At 38.7% G+C, this 23,604-nt stretch overlaps 1 long non-coding RNA gene across 3 annotated transcripts; it reads left to right on the top strand.

The window, feature by feature from the left end:
* Nucleotides 1-19,004: 19,004 nt before the first annotated feature.
* Nucleotides 19,005-22,832, top strand: LOC141515198 (uncharacterized). Of its 3 annotated transcripts, none has more exons than XR_012476242.1 (3): nucleotides 19,005-19,128; nucleotides 19,740-19,876; nucleotides 21,944-22,832. It is a non-coding gene; the product is annotated as an uncharacterized LOC141515198 (long non-coding RNA). The 3 variants fall into 3 exon arrangements; XR_012476243.1 differs by having other exon boundaries at nucleotides 19,005-19,246; XR_012476241.1 differs by having other exon boundaries at nucleotides 19,005-19,246; nucleotides 19,729-19,876.
* The last annotated feature ends 772 nt before the right edge of the window (nucleotides 22,833-23,604 follow it).

The raw sequence follows: 23,604 nt of genomic DNA, 5'->3' as shown, positions 1-23,604 counted from the left end.
CATCTATGGTTAAGAACATGAAAGTAAAGACAGTTTATGAAACATTTGACAAGATTCTCTATACAAAGTCAGCATTTGCCTTGATACTAACAATTTAGATGTGAAAAATGGACATGAGATGAAAACCACATTGGAAAATATTCTTCAGGATCAGGAAATAAAAGAAACCAAGGACTTATAGGCCTTAATTCAAATTTTGAGACACTAGCCTGTCAAGTCACTTAACCTCAGTTTCATCATAGAATAATTGCACTTATCTCAAAGAGTTTTTGTGAGGATCAAATGAATTAACAATTGTAAAGTGCTAAACCCAGTCCTTGGCCATCGCAATCCCTACATATGTTAAGTATTATTATTGTTATTATTCTTTTTTTTTAAGGTTTTTGCAAGGCAAACGGGGTTAAGTGGCTTGCCCGAGGCCACACAGCTAGGTCATTATTAAGTGTCTGAGACCGGATTTGAACCCAGGTACTCCTGACTCCAGGGCTAGTGGTGCTTTATCCACTGCGCCACCTAGCTGCCCCTATTGTCATTATTCTTTACTTCCACAAAATGTGGTAAATATTTTGGTATATGTGTATTTTGTTTTTATCTTTGTTTTCATTGTTGTCTTTGCTTAGAAGGGGAATCTCTGCATCAAAGCATGTGAACATCTTCATTTTATTTTTTTTTAAAAAAAGCATTTCCAATTGTTTTCCAGAATGGTCAGACCAACTCAGAACTCTCCCAAAAGTTTATTACTATGCCTGTCTTTCAACAGCCCTTCCAACATCAAGCATTCTATCTTCAGTTAGTGAATATTTGCTTTATTTCCCTTTCTCTCTCTCTCTCTCTTTTTTTTTTTTTTAGGTTTTTGTAAGGCAAATGGGGTTAAGTGGCTTGCCCAAGGCCACACAGCTAGGTAATTATTAAGTGTCTGAGGTCGGATTTGAACTCAGGTACTCCTGACTCCAGGGCCGGTGCTCTATCCACTGCGCCACCTAGCCGCCCCTATTTCCCTTTCTCAATTAGACTACAAGACCCTTGAGATTAGAGCCCACATTTAATTCAATTTTTTTATTCTCTTTAACAATTACCTACAGTTAATGTACTCTCTCTCTTCCTCCTTCCTTTCCCCCCTCTACACACACACACACACACACACACACACACACACACAAACAAACAAACACACAAACAGACATGGTCAGAAATTGAAAGTATTCTTTTTGCTGTTGCTATTTTTCAAAAATGTTAGTTATAATGATATTTGTCTTGACAGTTTGACTTGTAAATTTCAGTTCCAGTGTGCTAAATGCTGTGGAAAGCAGTAAAAGATTTTCTAGAGTTTTAGAGTCTGAGACTTAATTTTCCTAAAGTAAGAACACAAAGATTAATTTAATTTTATTATTATTTTTTAGGGGTTTTTTTTGGCAAGGCAATGGTGTTAAAGTGGCTTGCCCAAGGCCACACAGCTAGGTAATTATTAAGTGTCTGAGGCTAGCTTTGAACTCAGGTACTCCTGACTCCAGGGCTGGTGCTCTATCTACTGCTCCACCTAGTCACCCCACAAAGATTAATTTTAGAGAGAAAATTTAATTCATTTTGTAGACTCTGATTCAGCTTTTGATTTAAAGCTGGGGTTCTCAAACTTTGGTGTGTCCTGAAACCTATTTGCAATGTGCTGAAGCTTTTTGCACTTCTAAGAATCACATCTTTAAAGGGACAAAATAAAATACAAGAAACTACTAAAAAACAATTCAATTGACATACAGTTATCACAACATATTTTCTCAGTTCCCAGATCCTACTTTAAGAAGTCCTGACTTACAGGCAGCCAACAGTAATACATTCAGCATGATTTAAGCTTTTTTTTGAGGGTCATCCACTTGCAAAGCATTATCCACAAAAGCATAGCTATAATACATAAAATATATTAAAGGGATTTTGCTATTCACATCATACAATGAGAAAGGAAAGTTGCCAGGAGAAAAAATGATAAATAATCCCATACCTCTAAGAATATTGAAATGAAAATCATAAAGATTCACTATGAAACATTTTAATCTTCTTAGTAGCCTCTTAGCAAATGTCTTTGTTTGACTCTAGTGGGGTGCTGATTTTTTATTTTTTGCATCATTATCACAAAGATTAGAAATAGGAAATATGCAAAAGATCTGAGGAATTTATCTTACCTTCCAATTTTGAGTGGGGGGAAGCAAATCAGCCTAGTAATCTTCCTGATGTTATATAAATGACCTCTGATGCATTTAGTTTTTTCCCTTATGGAAGAACAGTGGAGAGATAACATGTTACTTGACTTGGAGAAACTAGCCAAAAATGGGAAGCAGAGGATGGAATTTGTGGAGAAATAGAATCCCAGAAGTGGATAGGACTTCGGATGTCATTTAATCCAACCCCCTCCTCCCCCCTTTCCCCAAAGTAGGGTTGGGCTGTCCCTCTTTCTTTGCCCACTATATTTTCCAGGAACATCTTAACAGCATTGGTAGCTATGAGAAGGAAGACAGACTTTGGTTATAAAGTTCTAATACAACCATTTGGAACTGAGAGAAATGATTATTATTCTCTTGCATTAAAAACAAATTATGTATTGAAACTATGGGTTTTCCCCATTTTCTTCTTCTTCAACCAGCAATCCACCAGAGTGAGAATTCTTAGACAAAGTCTTACCCAGATCAAAATCTAATCAGACAGTAAAAGAAATTCTAAGTTTGGGCTAAAGGAAGGATTCCTGCTCTTTGTGTTTAATCAGAGAGGTCTGAGTAAGTGTGAATTCTCCCTTTTGCCATGATATAGAAATTGAAAAGTCTCTTTGACAAAGACTTAGATGATCCAAGCTCCTTACCTCAAGACCCTCATTACAATGAGTCCACATCTTATTATAATATTCATTTTATTATTAATTGTTACCCTCAAGAATACTCACTCTTCCAAGAGCCCACCACTCTGAGGGATCTTTAGGCATTCAAGAATGCCACTGACATTTTTATTAATAAACTTGCTAACCATATTAATAAAATCATCAAATTACCCAGAAATTATATCTCTCAAACTTTTTTTTTGGTTTTTGCAAGGCAATGGGGTTAAGTGACTTGCCCAAGGTCACACAGCTAAGTAATTATTATGTGTCTGAGGTCACATTTGAACTCAGGTCCTCCTGACTCCAGGGCTGGTGCTCTGTCTACTATATCACCTAGCTGCTCTCTCTCAAACTTTTTTAATGCCACATTTAAATGTCACATATGTGTGAAAATATTTATATTAATATGTACTGTTCTAAGTTAAGTACTGAGGACACAAATTTTGCATTTGCAAAATACAAGACCATAAAACTATTTCCTCTTTAAAAACTTCCATTCTAATGGTGGGGAAGCAATATATATATAGAGAGAGAATTACTCTTAGAATTACTAACTCCCTTCAAAGTTCAGTTCAATTAACATGAGGCCATTCCTCATCCAGTCCAATAAATCTCTCTGTCTTTCTCTCTCTTCCCCCTTTCTCTCTGTCTCTGCCTCACTGTCTCCTCCTCTCTCCCTCTGTATCCCTCTCTCTCCTCTCTCTCTCTCTCTCTCTCTCTCTCTCTCTCTCTCTCTCTCTCTCGGTGCCCAAGGAAAAGCTTCTTAGCTTGGGAAGACATAATGATGGTGAATGGAACCAGAGAGGAAATGATTGAGGGAGGGAGTTGTCTTCAGTAGCAATGGCAGTATTAATTTGATTACAATTCCAGTTAATTAGATAGAGTTCTAATTGGAAGGTGAGTATGAGAGTGAAGGGGTAGATGATGGCATATGTACCACAACTGTAAAGATGGCAAGATCCAATGGTCCAGAGATTGTAGTGGTAAACTGAATATGTGGGGGTGACATATGAAGTGAAGCTGTGGCAACCAGGTATAAAGGGTAATGTGACATTTTCACCAATAAGGATTTTGACTGCCCCAGGGTAAGATGTCCAGGGCCAAGAAGAAGAACACAGTAGCAAGGCAGATGGCAAGGTCTAGCCTGTGGTGTCACACAGATGAATGGTTAAGGAAATGGCCGGATGACAAACTTTCATTATTTGAGATCAAATAAATTTTATGGATTTAATCTTCTATTCCATTCTATGTCCTATTGATCTCCAACTAGACTGACAGTTTCTAGTTAAAATGAGTGAATTCACTTGTTGCATTATCATTAGAAAGACATGAAAAGTTCAGTACCTTGTTCACTTTTGTAATGAATTTTCCACACTCTGCTTTGAATCACATATGAATTAAAGTTGTAGCTCATATAAATTAATAATGTGAAGAAGTGACTTGAACTTTTAAAATTATGGCAAAGAAGGCATAGTGGAATGGGTGGAAACATGCCTAGAGACTCTTCTCTATAGAATGATAAAATCCCATTTATGTAGTGTTTTAAGGTTTTCAAAATGTTTCTCTCACAATAACCCTATGAAGTAGACAGAATTAATTTTATAATCCAGATAAAGGTAAGAAAACTGAAATTTAGAGGAGCTCAATGATTTACCCATAACTGTGCAGTGAAAATATGGCAGATCTGGAATTTGAACCCATTTCTAGGTTCAATGTTCTTTCCCCTATACCAGCATTGCTCTCACAAATCTAACTCAGATTCAGATGACCTCCTGTGATCCTTCAAGTTTTATTGAATAATCTAAAGGGACAAAAGACTTCTTTGGTTTGACTTGGAAGAAAGGCAGAAAAGAGCTATATTTTCCCTATAGAGAGATAGGTGCTTCTCCAAAACTGTGATGCTATTATCCTTTCATAAATGGACTCACTGCTTATAAGTTAACTCCAGATCTGTTGAAGATCTGGTCAGCTGTGGAAGGTTGGATTCTGAGACTGAAGGAAGCACTACAAACGAAATAAATGACAAGTTCCTTTCCCTCCTGGATTTTGCCTGAAAATCTTTAGTTTTTTTTTCATGTCTAATACCGATTGATAGAATTTCTGTTACATCTGGACCCCTCTGCCACCATCTTACTTAATGTCCTCATTATCCCTCCATAACCTACTACAGCAGACTACCAAAGGATCTTCCTGCCTTCCCCTCCCTAATTCAACCTCCACATGGCTATCAAAGAGATATTCCAAAAGATTGCCCCATGTCAATCCCCTCATCAAAAAAATACCAATGGTTCCCTATTAGTTCTAGAATAAAGAACACATATTTGCTTGACTTCATAATCTACCTCTGGTCTTTCTTTCCAGATCAATTATACATTACTCACTTCAAGCATTCTATGATCCAGGAAACTTGGCCATTTGGCTGTTGCTCTCACATACAATGCTCCATTTCCATCTCAATTTCATAGGTTCTCTGCCATGCTTGCCACATCCTCCCTCCTCCCTCCTGCCTCTTAGAATTACTAACTCCCTTCAGAGTTCAGTTCAATTAACATGAGGCCATTCCTCATCCATTCCTATAGATCTAGCTGTCTTTCTCTCTCTTCCCCCTTTCTCTCTGTCTCTGCCTCGCTCTCTTCTCCTCTCTCACTCTGTATCCCTCTCTCTCCTCTCTCCTCTCTCTCTCTCTCTCTCTCTCTCTCTCTCTCTCTCTCTGTTTTTCTGTCTGTCTACCCATCTTGTCTGTTTCTCTGTAAATATGTCTCTGCCTGTTTCTGTCTCTTTCTCTCTCTAATCTTTTAAGTAAGTTTATAAATTTGTCTTTAGATTATTTTCTCTAAAAATAATGCAAGTTCCTTGAGGGCAAAGTATTGTTTTGTTTTATTTTGTCTTTGCAGGCCTGGCACAATCACATAACAGGTACTTGATAAGTGATTGCTTATTTGTCCAAAAGCCTCTGGCTCAGTGTTTGGTAATTTGCTTCTCTTCTTAGCAAAAATAACTAATTCAAAGATTCATTAAAGGTTGTCTAAACAGTTTAACAAAAATTATTACATTTCCACCCCAGTGATAACCCTTTATTGGAAGTGTCTGAATAAACAGATAAAAATCTTATTGGATGGCAAGGCATCTGAGTAGTGGTAATCTGCACCAGAGGATGGACTTTTACAAAATGAAACCTTAGTTCCTCTAAGAATCTAAATCAAGTATTATATTCAACAAAGATGACACAAAACAGTGCATGTGCCTCGGGATTTGGAAATCTAGGTAATAATCTGTCATATAAAAGAATAAATGCTAGCTCTGTTGAAAGAGATGAGTTCCAATTCCCCCTGTAACTAAGCTAGAACAAATTTCTAACCTCTCCAGTCTCATTTGAAAAATAAGAGGGTTAGATTAGATAGATGAACTCTCTAGTTTTATTTTCCTATGACCTGAGTTCAAATCCTGACTCTGCTTACTTACAATGTGACCTGGATGGGTTAACCTACATAAGTAATACTTCTGGGCCTTATTTTCCTCATGGATAAACTGAGTGGATTGGCCCAGAATAGCTTAAAAGATCTATGATCTCTAGATCTATGATCTTATCCTTTAACAAATTTTAAATATTAAGAAATATTTTAATAGTCTCATAACATTTCTATAGTCATTTTATCAATTTAAGAATGTTCCCTTTCTAGGAGCCTGGAATTACAATGGCCACTCATGAGCTCAGTCCTCTTACTTTGACTGATCCATTTCCAGTCTGGGCCAATTTGTCCTACCTGACTTCTCCCTTGAGGGTTCACTATATTGGAGTTATATTTAGGAATCAGTTGGCCTAGCCCACTGGAGCTGAGAATTTCTGAGAGCCACAGACCTCAGCCTCCCAGAGAGTAGAGATCATAAGGTATACACCACCACACCTTCACTTTCCCACCCTCACGCGTTACTTTTTTACTCAGGTACAAAAATGATTCTTGTCTCAGGTTGATTCAGGGGGAAATCTGGCAACAGACTCAAAGATGCCTGCTCAGAGTGGATCCATTCTATTCTACCTTTCCCCAGAGGATGCAGTTGAACCCCTATATTTCTTTTTTTCCCCTACCAATCATTTTTATTTATTTATTTGTCTATTTATCTATCTATTTGTTTGTTTATTTATTTGCTTATTAGCTTATCTATTTATCTATTTACTTATTTACTATATATTTATTTATTTGTTTTTTTATTTACCTTGAATTCCACAACCTTTTCCCCAATCTTGGCCCCACCCCCAACAGAAGGCAGTCTGTTAGTCTTTACATTGTTTCCATGGTATACATTGATCCAAGTTGAATGTGATGAGAGAGAAATCATATCCTAAAGGTCTTTTGTCTTTGTTCAAACTCCACATTTCTTTATACATTGCTAAAATAGTCTTTTTTAAGAGCAAACATGATGCCCCTCCCCCCACAAAAATACAGAACCTCATGAAAAATAAAGTAAAAGAAAGAGAGAAAAATGTGTTTCAGTCTGTGTTCTGATACCATCAACTCTATCTCTGGTGGATCCCATTCTTCATCATAATTCCATCACAGAAGCCACCTCCATACTTTTCCACAGTTGCCACCACTGACTGTAACTCCCTCCATTCATTCCTCCCCACTACTATATACTATATTCTCTCTCTCTCCCTTCACCCCATCCCTCTTCCAAAATGTGCTGTAGTGCAGCTGAGTGATCCAGGAGGCAAAGCACTGGCCCTGGGGCCAAGAGGCCCCCAAGCTCACATAGCACCCCAGAGACCCAGCAAGCATCTGGACCCATGGTCCCGGACAGGCCACCCAATCCCAGAACCTTACAAAAAACTTAAAAAGGTAATGCATTATATCTGACTATTCTCTCCCATGATCTACCCTCTCCTCTATCACCCACATCCCCTCTCTTCCCCCTGTCCCACTTCTCTCCTCCTTACTCCAGATGTCTATACCCTATTGAGTTTGTGTGCTGTTTCCTCTCTGAGCCATTTCTGATGAGAGTGAAGGTTCCCTCACTCCCCCTCACCTTCCCCTCTTCCATATCATTGCTAAAGCTCATTGCAAAAAAAAGTCTTTTATATGAAATATTTTAGCCTTTTCCACCTCTCCTTTCTCTTACTCCCAGTACATTTCCCTTTTAGCCATTGACTCCATTTTTACAATATCTTATATATCTTCAAATTCAGCTCTCTCTCCTGTGCTTCATCTATAAAAGCTCCTTCTACCTGCTCTACCAAATGAGGAGGCTCATATGAACATTATCAGCATAATTTTTTTTATGCAGGAATACATACAGTTCATCATCATTAAGTCCCTCATAATTTACCCTTCTGCTCTGCTCTCTATGCTCCATCTGAGTCCTGTATTTGAAGGTCAAACTTTCTGTTCAGCTCTGGTAGTTTCATCAGGAACATTTGAAATTCCCCTGTTTCATTGAAAGTCCATCTTTTCTCCCTGGAAGAGGATGTTCAGTTTTGCTGGGTAGAACCCCTTTATTTCTCCTGGAATTTGAAATCTCCAACCAATAAGCTTTTTAAGGTTGCACATGTTGCTTTAGACAAGGCTGCTCTACAGCTTATGGTGCCAATTTGTCAATAATTCAGCTAATCAGTAACTAAGAAGGTGTAGGAGATGAGCTCAGTAAGGGAAAAGAAACACTCCTCCTTGTGATGGATATAGCTAAGATTTATACTAAAGAAAAAAAGGGGGGAAACACTCTGAAGAGAAATAATCCACAATTTTAATACAAGAAAAAGTAAGGTCAAGGAAGAATGATGAACAGAAAGAAAATTGAAAGTTCTTTTATGGAATGATTCTGAATGACAAAATTATATCGAATGACAGTATGAAAGATGGTCATACAGAAACTTGTGAGGGTTGTATATTATTGGATGTTAATTAACATATTATCAAAGGCACCAGCAAGTCAAACAACTGAAGTATAAAGTACAAATTTCCCATTTACTTTTCATTTGCTCAGGGGATAGATTAACTTCTAAAATCTATGTCTAAGGTCAGGCCTATAAATGATATTTAGAATGGATTCAGTTGATCAACTTCCCTCAGAAAATACTTGATAGAACCTTAAATTTAGAGCTTGGAAGGGACAGAAGAGATTGTCTAGTCTAAGTCCCTTGCTTTACAGATGACGAAATGGAGGCCCAAAGAAGTGACTTGCCTAGATAAGTAGGTGGCAGAGCTGGAATTTGTACTCAGGTTGACTGATCTCAATACTAGTACTTTTTTCCTCTTCCTTGCTGACTTTCTAGTTCTCTGCAAGCAATGATATTAAATCAGTGTCCAAGGTGATCTATCCACTACAAAAGCTAATGAATGCTCCCCGGGGCTTCATTGAGCTTGTGCTAACCAAGATCAGAAAGATTGTTCTTTTGTGTGCCCTATTAGACAATACATTGACCACTATATCAATAAATTAGATATCATGAATATGATGTTCTTAGCAAATGTCCTTGGTGTCATGCTTATCAAATTTTCAGATACCATAAAACTGGGAGAGATTAGTTGGGGAGATTCCATCTGCTCTGATATCTCTGTTTAAATAAGCCTTGTAGAATATAAGCTCCTTGAGGGCAGGGCTATTTTTTGCCTTTGAGTCCTTAGCTTCAAGCAGAGGGTCTAGTAAATAGCATTTCATAAATGTTTGTTGATTGAGAGATTGAGCTTGTGGGATTCCTTTCATTTCCATAGATTTTGTGGCCTTTCCTATATTCCTACCATGGGAATATAGCCCAATTAACTCAGTGTCTAGATCACAGTTTTTTTCTTCTCCTCAAATCTTGCTTTAGGGGACTTTCCAAATACTCAAATTTTCCAAGACTTTAGTCTACTCACTTCTTGTTTATTAATATTTATATTTATAATATAATAGTTCATTATTTGGGAGGTTCCAAAAGAAAGTATGGGAGAGAAGAGATATTAAACTGACTCCTAAACTGAAGGTCTACAGAACTGTTGTGCTGACCTCATTGCTATATGTCTGTGAAACCTGGATAGTCCACCAGTGCCATGTCAGGAAACTGAGTCTCTTCCACTTAGATCATCTTAGGAAGATTCTGAAGATTCCCTGATAGGATAAGCCACCAGACACTGAGGTCTTTTCTCAAGCTAAATTGCCAAGCATTCCACCATTACCACAGAGAATGCTACTATGATGAACTGGATGTGTTGTTAGAATGCCAGATGTACACTTGCTCAAAAAATTCTTTTATGGAGGAAATCACACAGGAGAAGCACTCAGAAGAAGCGATACCAAGAACCTGAAGGTCTCATTGAAGAACGTTAGAGTTGATTGTTTTTCATGGGAGACCCAGGCACAGGACTGCCCAGCATGGCGTGCCCTCATCTTTGAGGGGGCTGCATACTATAAGGAAGGCAGAATTGAAGCAGCTCAAAGGAAACATGACATCTGTAAGTTTAGAGTACCCTCCCCAGGTGTTCACATGGACTATTTGTGCCCAACTTGTGGTTGAGCATTCCAAACTTGTATTAATCTGATTGGCCACAGTCAGACACACTATAATTTGTCTCAAACATAGTGATATCACTTTGGTCTTCTTTAATAACAAAGGACAAGAGCCAACCAATATTTATAAGATACTAGTTTTATCATTATTGTCATCATCATCGTCATCGTTATTTCTATTTCCCATGACCTGCTTCTTTAACTTTACTCCAGCTACATACATATGATAATACCCTTGATGTTACCATCACCCTCGTGTATAATCCCTGTGTTCAGGAACTTCAGAATTCCTTTATCTTACTATAATCTTTGGTCATTCTATCTCTTCCTGTGCCTTATGACTCTTCACCCTATTCTTCATCACCATGACTTCTAATCCACCTGCTATTGTTATATGTTACCAATTATCACCCCAACATAGGCTATACTCTGCTCTCTTTTTAATCTTTCCTCTGCTGAACCAGTTCAACTCTACAATATTCTCTATTCTCCAATTCTTTGACTTAGCCAATTGCCCATCACAATTTGCCATACCTTTATTATTTCCATCACCTCCCCTTTTGTTCCTATTTATATGTTGTTGAAAGAAGCTAGAGGAAATCATGAAATTGTGCTGATGGAGTCCATTATATATTTATGCTATCTCATTTCAAAGGGACTCATAGTAAGCAGCAAGGCCAACATTCTATTCCTGTCTAATTGATTTCCTACCTCATTTACCACAGGGTCTATTTTTCTGATCTCTCATCAAGTTTTCCACTGAACCCCTTACCCCGCCCTCTCTGTGAAGATTTGACAGAAATTATTTTTTTTACTATTATACTAATATCCAATTATTAAATAGAGATTTAGGCTTTTCTCCTCAGTTTCCTCATTAAGGCCCAGCTCTTGTTAAAAAGTCAAACTCTAAGGGGGGCAACTAGGTGGTGTAGTGGATAAAGCACTGGCCTTGGAGTCAGGAGTAGCTGGGTTCAAATCCAGTCTCAGACACTTAATAATGACCTAGCTGTGTGGCCTTGGGCAAGCCACTTAACCCCATTTGCCTTGCAAAAAAAAAACCAACCTAAAAAAAAAGACTATACAGATGCTTTGTATTTAAAAAGTCAAACTCTGAAGAACATAATTGAGTGATGGGATTGTCCCTATTCTCAAGGAAAATATTCCATTTTCGTCATGATCTCACCCAACTTGGAGAATTAACTTCCTTTTAGAATATAAACAGAATCCATTCTACTTCTTATTCTGGGGAAAAGACACCCAGTCCTCATACCACATCACTAGAGTTTAGAATGACCTAGTTCATGAAGGAGAAAAACCAATCAGAGTGGTTGGATAGAGTTGGATTCTTCAGATTACTGGAGGTAACTGAGTCACAGGATCAAGTCACATTCTCAACAGAAGGAGCTGAAGACTTCTAGCCCATCTCCTCATTAAATGTCCACCAAACAGGGTTGATTTTTGCTTGTTGGGGTATTCCCTTTCAAAAAGTATTTAAGACTTTCAGAATCTCCACGAGCTTATCTTTGGTTATCAAGAGATATCAATGCCCATCAATTTTTAGATTGTTGGCTAATCTAATTAATACATTGATTATTAATTACCCAGAAACTCTTTCAAAATTTTTCAGTTGTTATAGACCTCAATTCATATTATCACTGAAAAAATGAGACTATCTGCTCCCTCTTCTTCCTTTCTCTTCATTTCACCCCTCTGGCACCATCTTCAACCATTGCCTCTTTCATTCCAGTCTGTGATGGAGGGGAAGACAATCTCCCTTGCCAAGACCAGTTCTTTTACATGCATTCTTAATACCATCCCTTCCCATCTTCTCCAGTGGACTGTTCCTTTCATTGATTCCCATTCTCTTAAAAATGTTTAATTTGTATCTACTTTCTCCTTCCTTGTTGCTGTTCAGTTGTTTTCAGTTGTGACTGACTCTAATGGAGCCCATTTGGGTTTTTTTGGCCAGGATACTGAAGTGGTTTTCCATTTCCTTTTCCAGCTCATTAGAGAGATGAGAAAACTAAAGGTAAATAGAGCCAAGTGATTTGCCAGGGTCACACAACTAGTAAGTATCTAAGGCTGGATTTGAATTTAGTCTTTCTGACTATAGGCTTGGTGCTCTATCTGTTGTACCACCTCGCTGCTTGCCACCTACAAACATATCCACATCTTTACCATCCTCAGAAAATCTCCTCTTGATCCTATTAGTTCTACTATCTATTGTCCTATTTTCTTTCTCTGCTAAATTCCTTAAGAAAGTTATCCAAAACCAGCATTTTTTTCTAAACTCTATTCTCTCTCTCTCTCTCTTTTTTTTTAGGTTTTTGCAAGGCAAACGGGGTTAAGTGGCTTGCCCAAGGCCACACAGCTAGGTCATTATTAAGTGTCTGAGACCGGATTTGAACCCAGGTATCCTGACTCCAGGGCCGGTGCTTTATCCACTATGCTACCTAGCCGCCCTATTCTCTCCAATGCTGCCAATCTAGCGATATTTTCTCAGTCTTCTTCCTTCTAGATCACTCTGCAGTATTTGACACTTTGGATCACTTTCTATTGACTATTCTCCCATCTCTCAGTTTTCCTGTTACTCTCCTATGTTGGTTTTCTTCATTTGGCCATTCATTCTCAGTCTCCTTTGCTGGATTTTCAACCTGGCCATCCCTCCCACCAGTGAGTATCACGCCTCCCCAAGGTTCTTTTCAGGACCCTTTTATGTTTTCTCTCTATTCTGTCTCATTTGGTTATCTCAGTAGTTTCCATGGGTTCAATTATTATCTCTATGCAGATGATTCATAGATCTATTTCTCTAACTCTGTCTCTTTTCTAAGCTTCAATGTCTTGTTTCCATCTCCAAGACATTTTAAATTAGATGTTTGTGTGGGCATCTCAAAATCAACATGTCCCAAATGGAATTCATTATTTTCCTTTTCAAACCATCTCCTCTTTGAACTTCCCATTTTTGTCATTTCTAACCAGCCAGGCTCACATCCTTACTAGCATCCTCAGCTCCTCACTCATGGTATATATCTAGTCCACTGCCAAGCCCTGTAGTTTCTACCTTTACATTCTTCACATAAATTCCCCTCTCTCTACCCAAATAGCCACATCCTGTTTCAAACTCTCATTACTTCTGCCTACTCTTCTGCAATAACTTCTTAATTAATTTCCCTGCCTCCATCTTCCACACAGCTGCCAAAATGGTTTTCTTAATTTGTAGGTCTAACCATGTCACTTCCATACTCAATAACCTTTAATCACTCCTTATTACCTCCAGGATCAAATGTTAAGTAATTTATTTGGCATTTAAGGCTCCTTATAGACTGTTCCTTTCTAAACTGTCCAGTTTTCCCAAACTTTGTTCCTTTCCATATTTTCTATTGATATCAACCCACTTGTTATTCCTCAAACATGTTAAAACCTCCCACCACTTTGCTTTTTTTTTTTTTTTGCAAGGCAAATGGGGTTAAGTGGCTTGTCCAAGGCCACACAGCTAGGTAATTATTAAGTGTCTGAGGCCGGATTTGAACCCAGGTACTCCTGACTTCAGGGCCGGTGCTCTATTCACTGCACCACCTAACTGCCCCATATCTAAGCCTTTAATGCAATTCTTGTCATACACACACACACACACACACACACACACACACACACACACACACGACATAAGTGGATGCTAAATAAATGTTTGTTGATTTAACTTGATTTGGGGAAAAAAAATTCAAGACATCTATGTATGCACTGAGTTGAAAAGTAATGTCAGAGTGGAGTGCCCAAGTGGATGAAAAGAACAGAAAAGGTTTCCTGAAGAATGTGGAATTTGAGTCAGGAATTGAAGGAAAGCTGTCAATAGGCAGGCATTCCAGGAATAGAGGATTGTTAATGCAAAAGCAAAGTGGTGGTGGCACAATGGATAAAGCACCGGCCCTGGAGTCAGGAGTACCTGGGTTCAAATACCGTCTCAGACACTTAATAATTACCTAGCTGTGTGGCCTTGGGCAAGCCACTTAACCCCATTTGCCTTGCAAAAACAAACAAACAAAAAAAAAAGCTGAGATATACAAAAAAAAAAAACAAATGAAAAAATAGTTCCTGTCCTCAAGAGCTCATACTACAATCAATTATCAGATATCTACCCCCACCCCCAAACTCACTTGAACTCTATTGGACATTTTTTCTTTTCTTTTTGTAAATAGTATTTTATTTTTTCCAATTAACATAGTAAGTAGTTTTCAACATTCCTTTTTATAAGATATTTATTTCCAAATTTTTCTCCCCTCCTCCCTTCTTCTCCTCAAGATAGCAAGTAATCTGATATGGGTTATAAATGTGAAATCATGTTAAATACATTTCCACATTAGTGATGTTGTGAAAAAAGAATCAGTACAAAATGGAAAAACCACAAGAAAAAGAAAGTGAAAATAGTATGCTTGGATCTGCATTTGGCCTTCATAGTTTTTTCAGTGCATGTAGATAACATTTTTCCTCTTAAATTTTTTGGAATTGTTTTGGATTAATGTAGTGCTGAGAAGAGCTAAGTCTGTCATAGTTACTCATTGCACAATGTTGCTGTTACTATATACAATATTCTCCTGGTTCTTCTCTCTTCACAGTCTCAGTTCATGGAAGTCTGTTTTTTTTGAACTCCACCTACTCATCATTTTTTCTTGTACAGTAGTATTCCATTACAATCATTTACCACAATTTGTTCAGCCATTCCCCAACTGATGGGCATTCCCTCAATTTTCAATTCTTTGTCACCCCAAAAAGAGCTGCTATGAATATTTTTGTGCATATGAGTATTTTCTCCTTTTTTATGATCTTTTTAGGATACAGACCTAGAAGTGGTATTGATGGATATGCACATTTGATTGTCCTTTGAACTGTTGTATGTTCTGATTTATTTCTTATATCTTTCATTGGAATGTAAAAGTGAAATTTGGAATGCTCTTTGAGGACAAGGGCAATTTTTATGGGTTTTCCCTTCTTGTGTCTTCAATATTTAACATAGTTCCTGTTTCATAGTAAATACTTAATACATACTTGTTGAATTGATTGATTGATGTCTTCATGACAACAAATTAGATGGACCTTAAATATTGCTCATCCTTTGTGATTATCTCTATTGGAAATTCAGAGTTCTTTATAACCTGGCTCTTTTCTACCTTTCTAAATTTTGTATATCTTGTTCACCAACACAGATCCTTCAATTCAATGCTGTCTCACAAATAAGACTCTCCATCCCATGGGTTTTTATTTTCTGGACCAATTAATCCTTTTCAAGAGCAGCTTGAATGATAAAGAACCCACAAATTGCAGAAGGAGTGGCTTTTAGTTTCATACAATTAGCCTTCTTTACTAGTAAAAATAATTCCACTAGAGAGAATCCTTATAAGCCAAAGACCTTGACATGGAACAGTAAAAAGCAATTTGAAACAAATTCTTTTTTTTCAAACACATAAAAGAGGAAAAAGAAGATTTTGTTATTTTAATCACTATGTTTTTATGCTTGCTGTGGGCTGTCCAGGAGACTGCAACCCATTATACTGTTTGAAAATGAAATATTTTCTTTGAAGAATATAGCTATTATAACATTTCTGGGTTTTGTGGAAGATCCTGAAGTGTTTTATTATCATCACAAAGTTCAAATGTATTTAGGCTGTCTGTATTAATGCACAGAGAATACATTCAAGTACCACAGTGGATCTGGGATCTCACCAGTAGAGTGACTTTTTATGCCTGTTAGTCTTGTTCAAGGAATCCTAAGGGGCCAGCCTGACCTGCTGGGAGGCTTCCATCATTCATTCACTTGATAGCACAAAGGCTTTTCATTGGTGATTTCTGTCTTTCACCAAGTCACCAGTCTAATTTCAATTCATTTCAATTAAAAATGTTTTTTAATTAAAGCCCTATAATGAGAGGTTGCATAAGGTCATGGTTGGAGAGCCAGGGAAACTTCTGATACATCTTCACCTCTTTTGGTGCCCCAGGGCAACTCTCCGAGACTTCTAAGTTGCAGAAGATTTGCCAACTTGTATCTGTAGAGTGAGATACTAAATCAAGAATTCTAGTGAAGAAACTCTTATCCTGAGGTACCTGGACCTAGGGATACAAAAATAAAATAAGTCTCTACCCTCAAGGAATTTATATTCTGATAAGTATAAACAATTTGTATATAGAGAAGTAAATACAATGTATACATACTAGTGTATCGAGTGGTGGACCTAGAACCAGGAAGACTCACCTTGTTGTTTGGTCATTTCAAAGATCCTGTCATTATTTTACAGATAAGGAACTGAGTCAAATGGGGTGAAGTGATTGTCACACAGCTAGCAAGGGTCCAGGGCCAGATTTGAACTCATGAAAATTCTCAAGTCTTTGTCAAAAAACCCCAAAAGGGATCTTGAAGAATCAGACAGAAGCTGAAAAACAAAGACATTTCCAGGAGGAATATAAAGGAGTTTGTTAAAACATTAGAATGAGTTCTTTGGAGGAAAGTGGAGGAGTAGAGAAGAATGAGTTAGAGAGCTAAAACTGACAGGAAAGGATGGGAAATATCTGGGTGGTATTGTGGATAGTGTTGAACTTGGACTCAGGAAGATCTGAGTGTGAATTCTGCCTCATAATTCTTGTTTTTTTTTTCTTTTGTTTTCAAAGAGGACCAATAATATCATGGGGTGATATCTTGACTTTTTGAATGAATTGGATTTCAGTGAGGCCGAGTTGCTTGGTCATCAGCCTCATTCTCTCTTACAGAACCATCAAAGTTCAATGGCAAGATAAAAGTCAGGATGTTTGAAGATGGTCCAGGATGCAGTGGATGACCTTGGATCTTTGCTGTCTGACCGAGCGCCACAGCTCCTGCTTCAGTCACCTTCATGGCTGTTGGAACAAACTGAGGTGTATGGGGTGTTCATGGAGGATTAGCACCTCTGAGAGCCCTTTCAGGACTACTTATCCATTTTTGGTGTTCATCTTCATGCAACTTTTCACCAGTGTCTCCAAGAAACCAACAGTAGGCATAGGTTAATGTATTAAGGGAACTGCTGAGCCCCAAACCTGATGGTAAATTAGGAAGGTGTCTACCCCAAGCATGTGAAGACTTCCACCAGCAGAATGGGCAGATGAGAACAATTTGTTCCAAAGGTCATGAAGGTGACTGAAGCAGGAGCTATGGAATGCTTCGAGTTTAGTCAGACACAGAAGATGCCGAGGTTGTTCCCTGCATCTCATCCATTGCCAGTCATTCTGACTTTTGACTTGCCACTGAATTTTGATAACTCTGGATGAGAGAGTGAGGTTGATGATTTTAGGCAACTCTGCCTCACTGAAATCCAATTCAGGAAAGAGTCAAGACATCATTTGTGATGTCACTGGTCATCTTCAAAGAAGAATTATCAACTAGAGTTCTGATAAAAGTGACTCCTGGTATCATGGGATATGAAAAAGAAGGGAATGAAATAATTCAAGATATCATAATGCATAATCTCTAACAAAAAATTAGTCTCTAATAAGTATTCTCAGCGGCTTTAAATTCTTCCATGTTGTCTCCAATTATTCCATTCTCTCTACAGTTGAATCCAGCTGATCAGCCATGATACTTAGGAAATTTTAATAACAGGAGACATTTTAATACTAAGCAAAATATAAATAGAAAGGAAGAACCAAAAACATATAAAGTATTAATAATAGTAAATGCTTGATTGATTGCTGCATAGAATCTCTTTTGTCCTATTTATTGTTTTGAATTATTGATGCAGCTGCTTCTTTCAGGTAAGGGGTGTGGTGTGGTGGAATGATTTAGAATGAGAGGACCTGGATTCTAATCCCACTTCTACCACTTATAGACATTCATCTGAACCTCATAGACTAGGTAACTGAGTGACCCTGGTCGAGTGACTTTAATTTCTCTCAGCCTCAATTTCCTTATCTATAAAATGGAGATAATAATAACCCCTGTTTTAAAGAGTTTTTGTGAAAAATAAATGATATACACACACACACACACACACACACACAGAGAAAGAGAGAGAGAAACCTTTGTTACCAGGGCCATGATTAAGAGGAAAAGCATTAAAAAGAGCATTTGTATTGTGCCACTGGAGGTAGAATTCTTGGACCAGTGCAAGATGGACCAACAAAAGTTGGAGGTTCAAAGATGATTAGATACTTTAATAGTTTCAACCATAAATGATGCCAGCTAACAATCTGGCAGTGTTATGTCCATGATCTGCTGGGCAGCTTCTGGGAAACCAAAGTCTTTGGGTTTGGGGGAAGTATAATTGCAAGCTTGAAAGGAAAGGCTATACTGACAATTAGACCATCAAAGACAAGTTTGGATTGCTATGTTGTCACCAATTTGTCATCAGAAAATCACATCCAAAATGGTGATTTGCTTGCCATTGCTGCAGTGCATTGATATCTCCCTGATATGGGAGGGAACCCTATCCAAATGGTCAAGGACTTCCATAACATCCACATCATCACCAGAGTTCTATTTCATGTCATTTCAGATCAAAATGGTCCTGGAAAAGGCAAGTGAGAAGGATTTCTGTATAACATTCCCCTCACCATAGTCAACATAATATGCAAAACATGCCATCATTCATGTGATGTCACAGTCATCTTCCATTATGAAAAACAACTACTAACTTACCAAGTCACTATGGTCTCTCTACAAACTAGCTATGGTTATGATGATAAGGGAGCATGAAGGGGTGGCCAGAGAAGGGGGCAGAAGTGAGAGCATAGGTCTGTAGATTGCTCTGCCCTCTACTGAAGCAAAGGTAATATTGATCTGATTAATAGTCTCTTGGAATTTAAATGGTAGAGGTATGGTTTGTATCTGCACGGGACAGAGCTGGTAGACAAGGCAGGGGCCAATCCAGTCCTGGGGACAAGTTAGTAAGCTATCTTCGTTTGTATTTCTAGGGAAGTTAAATGGTGAGGTGAATTGTGTAAGAAGTTGGTGGGATCTTCCCTCTAATACTAACTGGATAATCCTGGGCAAGTCACTTATTCTCTGTCTACCTCAGTTTTCTCAGCTTTAAAACTGGGATAATAATAAATAGTCTTTACTTACCAAGGTTGTTGTGATGATCAAATGAAATAAAACCTAACATGCTCAACAAACCTTGAAGCAATATGTAAATGACAGCTCACTGTCTATGAACACATCTTTCTGCTCTGATTCTTTAGAATTCTTTGTTTACACTGTGTTGTTTCTGCCTCACACCCACCATTGCCCTTCAGGTGCGCCTTAAAATCTATTACACAAATCATGTGTAAATAAAAATATTTACTTTATTTTTATCAAAAGATATACAAGTGCCCTTTAAAGTGATACATTATTCTTTATTTCTTTATTCTATTCCTGATTGGGTGAGAACAACACAAGGTCCTCTTTAGCAAGTTTACCAGCAATATCCCATCCCATCATGTTTATGGCTTCTCTGGGGACATCTTGGAGCTCGTGACTTGACCTAGTTTCACAGAACAGGCTGATAGGGTTGTGATTTTGGAGTTCAAATCATGGTAATGTACTTATTCTGACTTGGGTTTTTTTTTTTTGCATAGAAGATTTTTGCATATTGGGCAAATTCTACAAAAATACTAGACTGCAACCAGGGCAATGGCTGGTGTTGACTGCTATTTAAAGGGAGGTGGGGTACAAAAAAGATCCCACCCTATGGAAGGGGGGGGGAAGCCATACAGACAGTCAGAGAGAGTCTGAAATTGAGGGGTGGGGATGGGGGTAGAATGAGACAGACAGAAACAAAAAGACAGACAGAGATTCTCTGGGTAGGTCAGGGTAGAAGAGACTAGGAAGTGAGAAGCTCAATTCAACGTTTTAATAGTGGAGCCTCCAATTTGTATTATTTTTGTTAATCAGATGCTAAACTTAATAGGTCCTGAAGTTGTAATGGAATGAAAATTCTGTCAAGTTTTATGAGACTTGCTAGGTGGCTCAGTGGCTAGAGTACTGGACCTACAGTCAAGAAGTTGGGAGTCTCATTGTGTGACTTTGAACAAATCAATTAACTTCTATCTGCCTCCTAGAAATCCTCAACCATAAAAAGGTCATAATATTATTTACTTTCCAGGGTTGTTGTAAGGATTAAATGAAATAATATTTTTAAAAGCATAATCTGTAATAAAAAAATTAATCCCTAATATGTATACTCAGTTGTCCTGGATTCTTTCATGTTGTCTCCATTGGATTACTCCATCCTCTCCATAGTGGAATCCAGCTAATTAGCCACTATGTGAATTTTAATAAAAGGAGACATTTTAATACTAAGAAAAAATGTAAACAGGACGGGATAGCCAAAACATGTAAGGCATTAATAGTAAATGGTTGATCAAATGCTGCAGAGTATGTCTTTTGTCCTATTTGTTAAGGAAGCACTTAATATTTGCTTATTCCTTTCCCCTTCTCTGTCCTCTGCTCTCTAAATTCAGTACCCCAGGTCAAAACACTACTTGCCCCACTTTATTATACCTCTTCTTATACTAAAATGGTTTTTAGCACTAGAAGGGGTCTTAAAGAACATCTATTCCAACCTCTTTATTTTACTCATGATCACTGGGATCCAGAGAAATTAAATGATTTACCGTAGTCATTCTAGCTGGTGAGAGAGCTAGGAAATACAACTTGTTTTGATTATTGGTTCAGTGACACTGTTGCACATTTCCCCCCTTCATTTATAAAATAGAATAAAGTTACTAATACCAAAGATTTATTATGAGATTGCTTGGTATATAGCAATACTTATTTAAGCACCTAATATATGCAGAGCATTATATTGGTTTTAGGGGGTTGGAGAGAGATAGAGAGACTATAGACATATAAATCCCAGAGCTTATGGTCTAGAAGGGGTAATATGGCATAAATCAATACCTATAATAACAACATGTTACATTATTAATTGTATTTAAAAAGGACAGAGTGTTATGTGAGATGTGAGGGAAAAGCATTACTCACTGGATGTGGGGATCAAGGAAAGTTTCATGGAGGAGGCGTCATTTAAAAGCATTTGGGAGTCCCACAGTTGGGAAGGAAGGAGGGATGGAATGAAAATTATTTAAGAATCCAATAAAATCCTAGCAAGCAATGATGAAGAGGTGGGAGAGTGTGGAATGAATATGGAGAATGGCAAGAGAATCAAGTTAATCTAAGTTCAGAAAATGTATCAGAGAGAAATGCTGAGATCAGGTTGGGAACTCCAGGGTAATACTGTAAGATTACTCAATTGCTGATGACTGATTTTATTACTCAAGTATTTACACTGAATGGGGCAGCTGGGTGGTGGGGAGATGGATAGAGTGCCAGACCTGGAGTTAGGAAGACTTGAATTCAAATCCAACTTCAGATGTGTAGTAGCTGGGGACACTGGGCATCAAACCTGTTGCCCTCAGTTTCTTTTTCTACAAATTGAGTTGGAGAAAGGAATATGCCAGTATTTTTTGCCAAGAAAACTTCAAATGAGTTTAGGAAGAGTGAAGACTCAGCAGCAACTCCCCCCCCCCCCACTTAGTAAGATAATAGTGAGCCACCAAAAATTCCCAAGCATTAGGAAAACTTTTTCTTTCTGATTACAGATTCAGCACTCTAATTTGACAGAACTTGCATTCTATCGGAATTGAAGAGTAAAAGATGATGTCAGTGGTGATGAAGCTGGTTAAACCAGAGCAGATAATGATGAAGGTTGTCCTTCATTCTCAAAGAAGACCATGATGTCAAGGGAGGTGACGCCATAAAAAACAAGTGAACTGGATTTGAGTGTGTGTGTGTGTGTGGGGGGGGAGGTGGTGCTGTATTTAGTGCCCAGCCTCACTTTCTCCTTTGGAGCCATCTGGATCCAGTGACCAGATATGAATCGAGACGACTGGAAATGGCCCTGGATGGGATGCAGTCAGGATTAAATGACTTGCCCAAGGTCTCACAGTTAGTTGATATCAAGTGCCTGAGGTTGGATTCAAACTCCTGTCCTCCTGATTCCAAAACCAGTGCTCTATCACTATGCCACAAGACATGTAATGTCTATAGTTCAGCTATGCAGTAAATGGGGAACCTGCAGCTAGAACAGTGAGAATTGAGGAAAGGATTCTGAGGGGATAGATTGATGCTTTGTCCTTCAGTTTTTTTAAGTTTTAAAATTTTTAGGTTTATTTTTTTGCAAGGCAATGGGGTTAAATGACTTGCCCAAGGCCACACAGCTAAGTAATTATTAAGTGTCTGAGGCCAAATTTGAACTCGGGTACTCCTGACTCCAGGGCTGGTGCTCTATCCATTGCGCCACCTAGCTGACCCCATTCTTTTTTTTTTAAGAAAGATTTTGAGTTTTACAATGTTCCCCCCATTCTTGCTTCCCTTCCCCCACAAAAGGCATTCTGTTAGTCTTTACATTGGTTCTATGTAAACACTGATCTCAGTTGAATGTGATGACAGAGAAATTGTATCCTTAAGGAAGAAATATAAAGTATGAGATAGTAAAATTACATTATAATATAATGCTTTTTTTTTTCTAATTTGACAGTAATAGTCCTTGGTCTTTGTTCAAAGTCCATAATTCTTTCTCTGGATACAGATGGTGCTCTGCATTGCAGACAGCCCAAAATTGTCCCTGGCTGTTGGACTGATGGGCTGAGCAAGTCCATCAAGGTTGATCCTCACCCCCATGTCCAAGGTTCTTCTGGTTCTGCTCGTCTGTCCTTCCTTCTTGAAGACCATGGATCGGTGAGGGGATGCCGCACAAGCACATGAACTGCAGTGAGGGGGTGCGGCGCCCGTCCCCAGCCCCGCTTTCTCCTGCAGCGCCGTCTGGGTCCAGTGGCCAGATATGAATGAGGACGGCTGGAGATGGTTCTGGGCATGACGCGATCCGGATGAAGTGACTTGCCCAAGGTCTCACAGCTGATTCTCAAAGACCATGACATTGGGGAGGCGGTGCCCTGAAATGGACCCGAGTGTGTGTGTGGGGGGCTGTATTTAGTTGGCTCGGAACTCCCAGGCCGGTGCTCTGCCCGCTGTGCCAGCCGGGGCAGGCATGGGGACCGCTGTGAGGGCGGGCTCCCGGGCACTTGGAGGCCGGTGCAGGGCGCGATCCTGGGGCCGGCTGGGCGGGACTGGCCGCCGTCTGCAGTCTGTTTTTAATTGAATAGATTGAATTAAAGGCCCGGCCGGATTTCGGGGCGGCGGACCCCCGAGAGCGCGATGCCGCACAGGGTCAAGGGCGGCCGGTGGGGGTCCCCCGGGGGAT

The sequence above is a fragment of the Macrotis lagotis genome, chromosome 2, assembly GCF_037893015.1.
Source record: "Macrotis lagotis isolate mMagLag1 chromosome 2, bilby.v1.9.chrom.fasta, whole genome shotgun sequence".
In the NCBI taxonomy this organism is placed as follows: domain Eukaryota; kingdom Metazoa; phylum Chordata; class Mammalia; order Peramelemorphia; family Peramelidae; genus Macrotis; species Macrotis lagotis.
The sequence above is the reverse complement of the archived record's forward strand: the minus strand, read 5'-3'. Positions and strand labels throughout refer to the sequence as shown.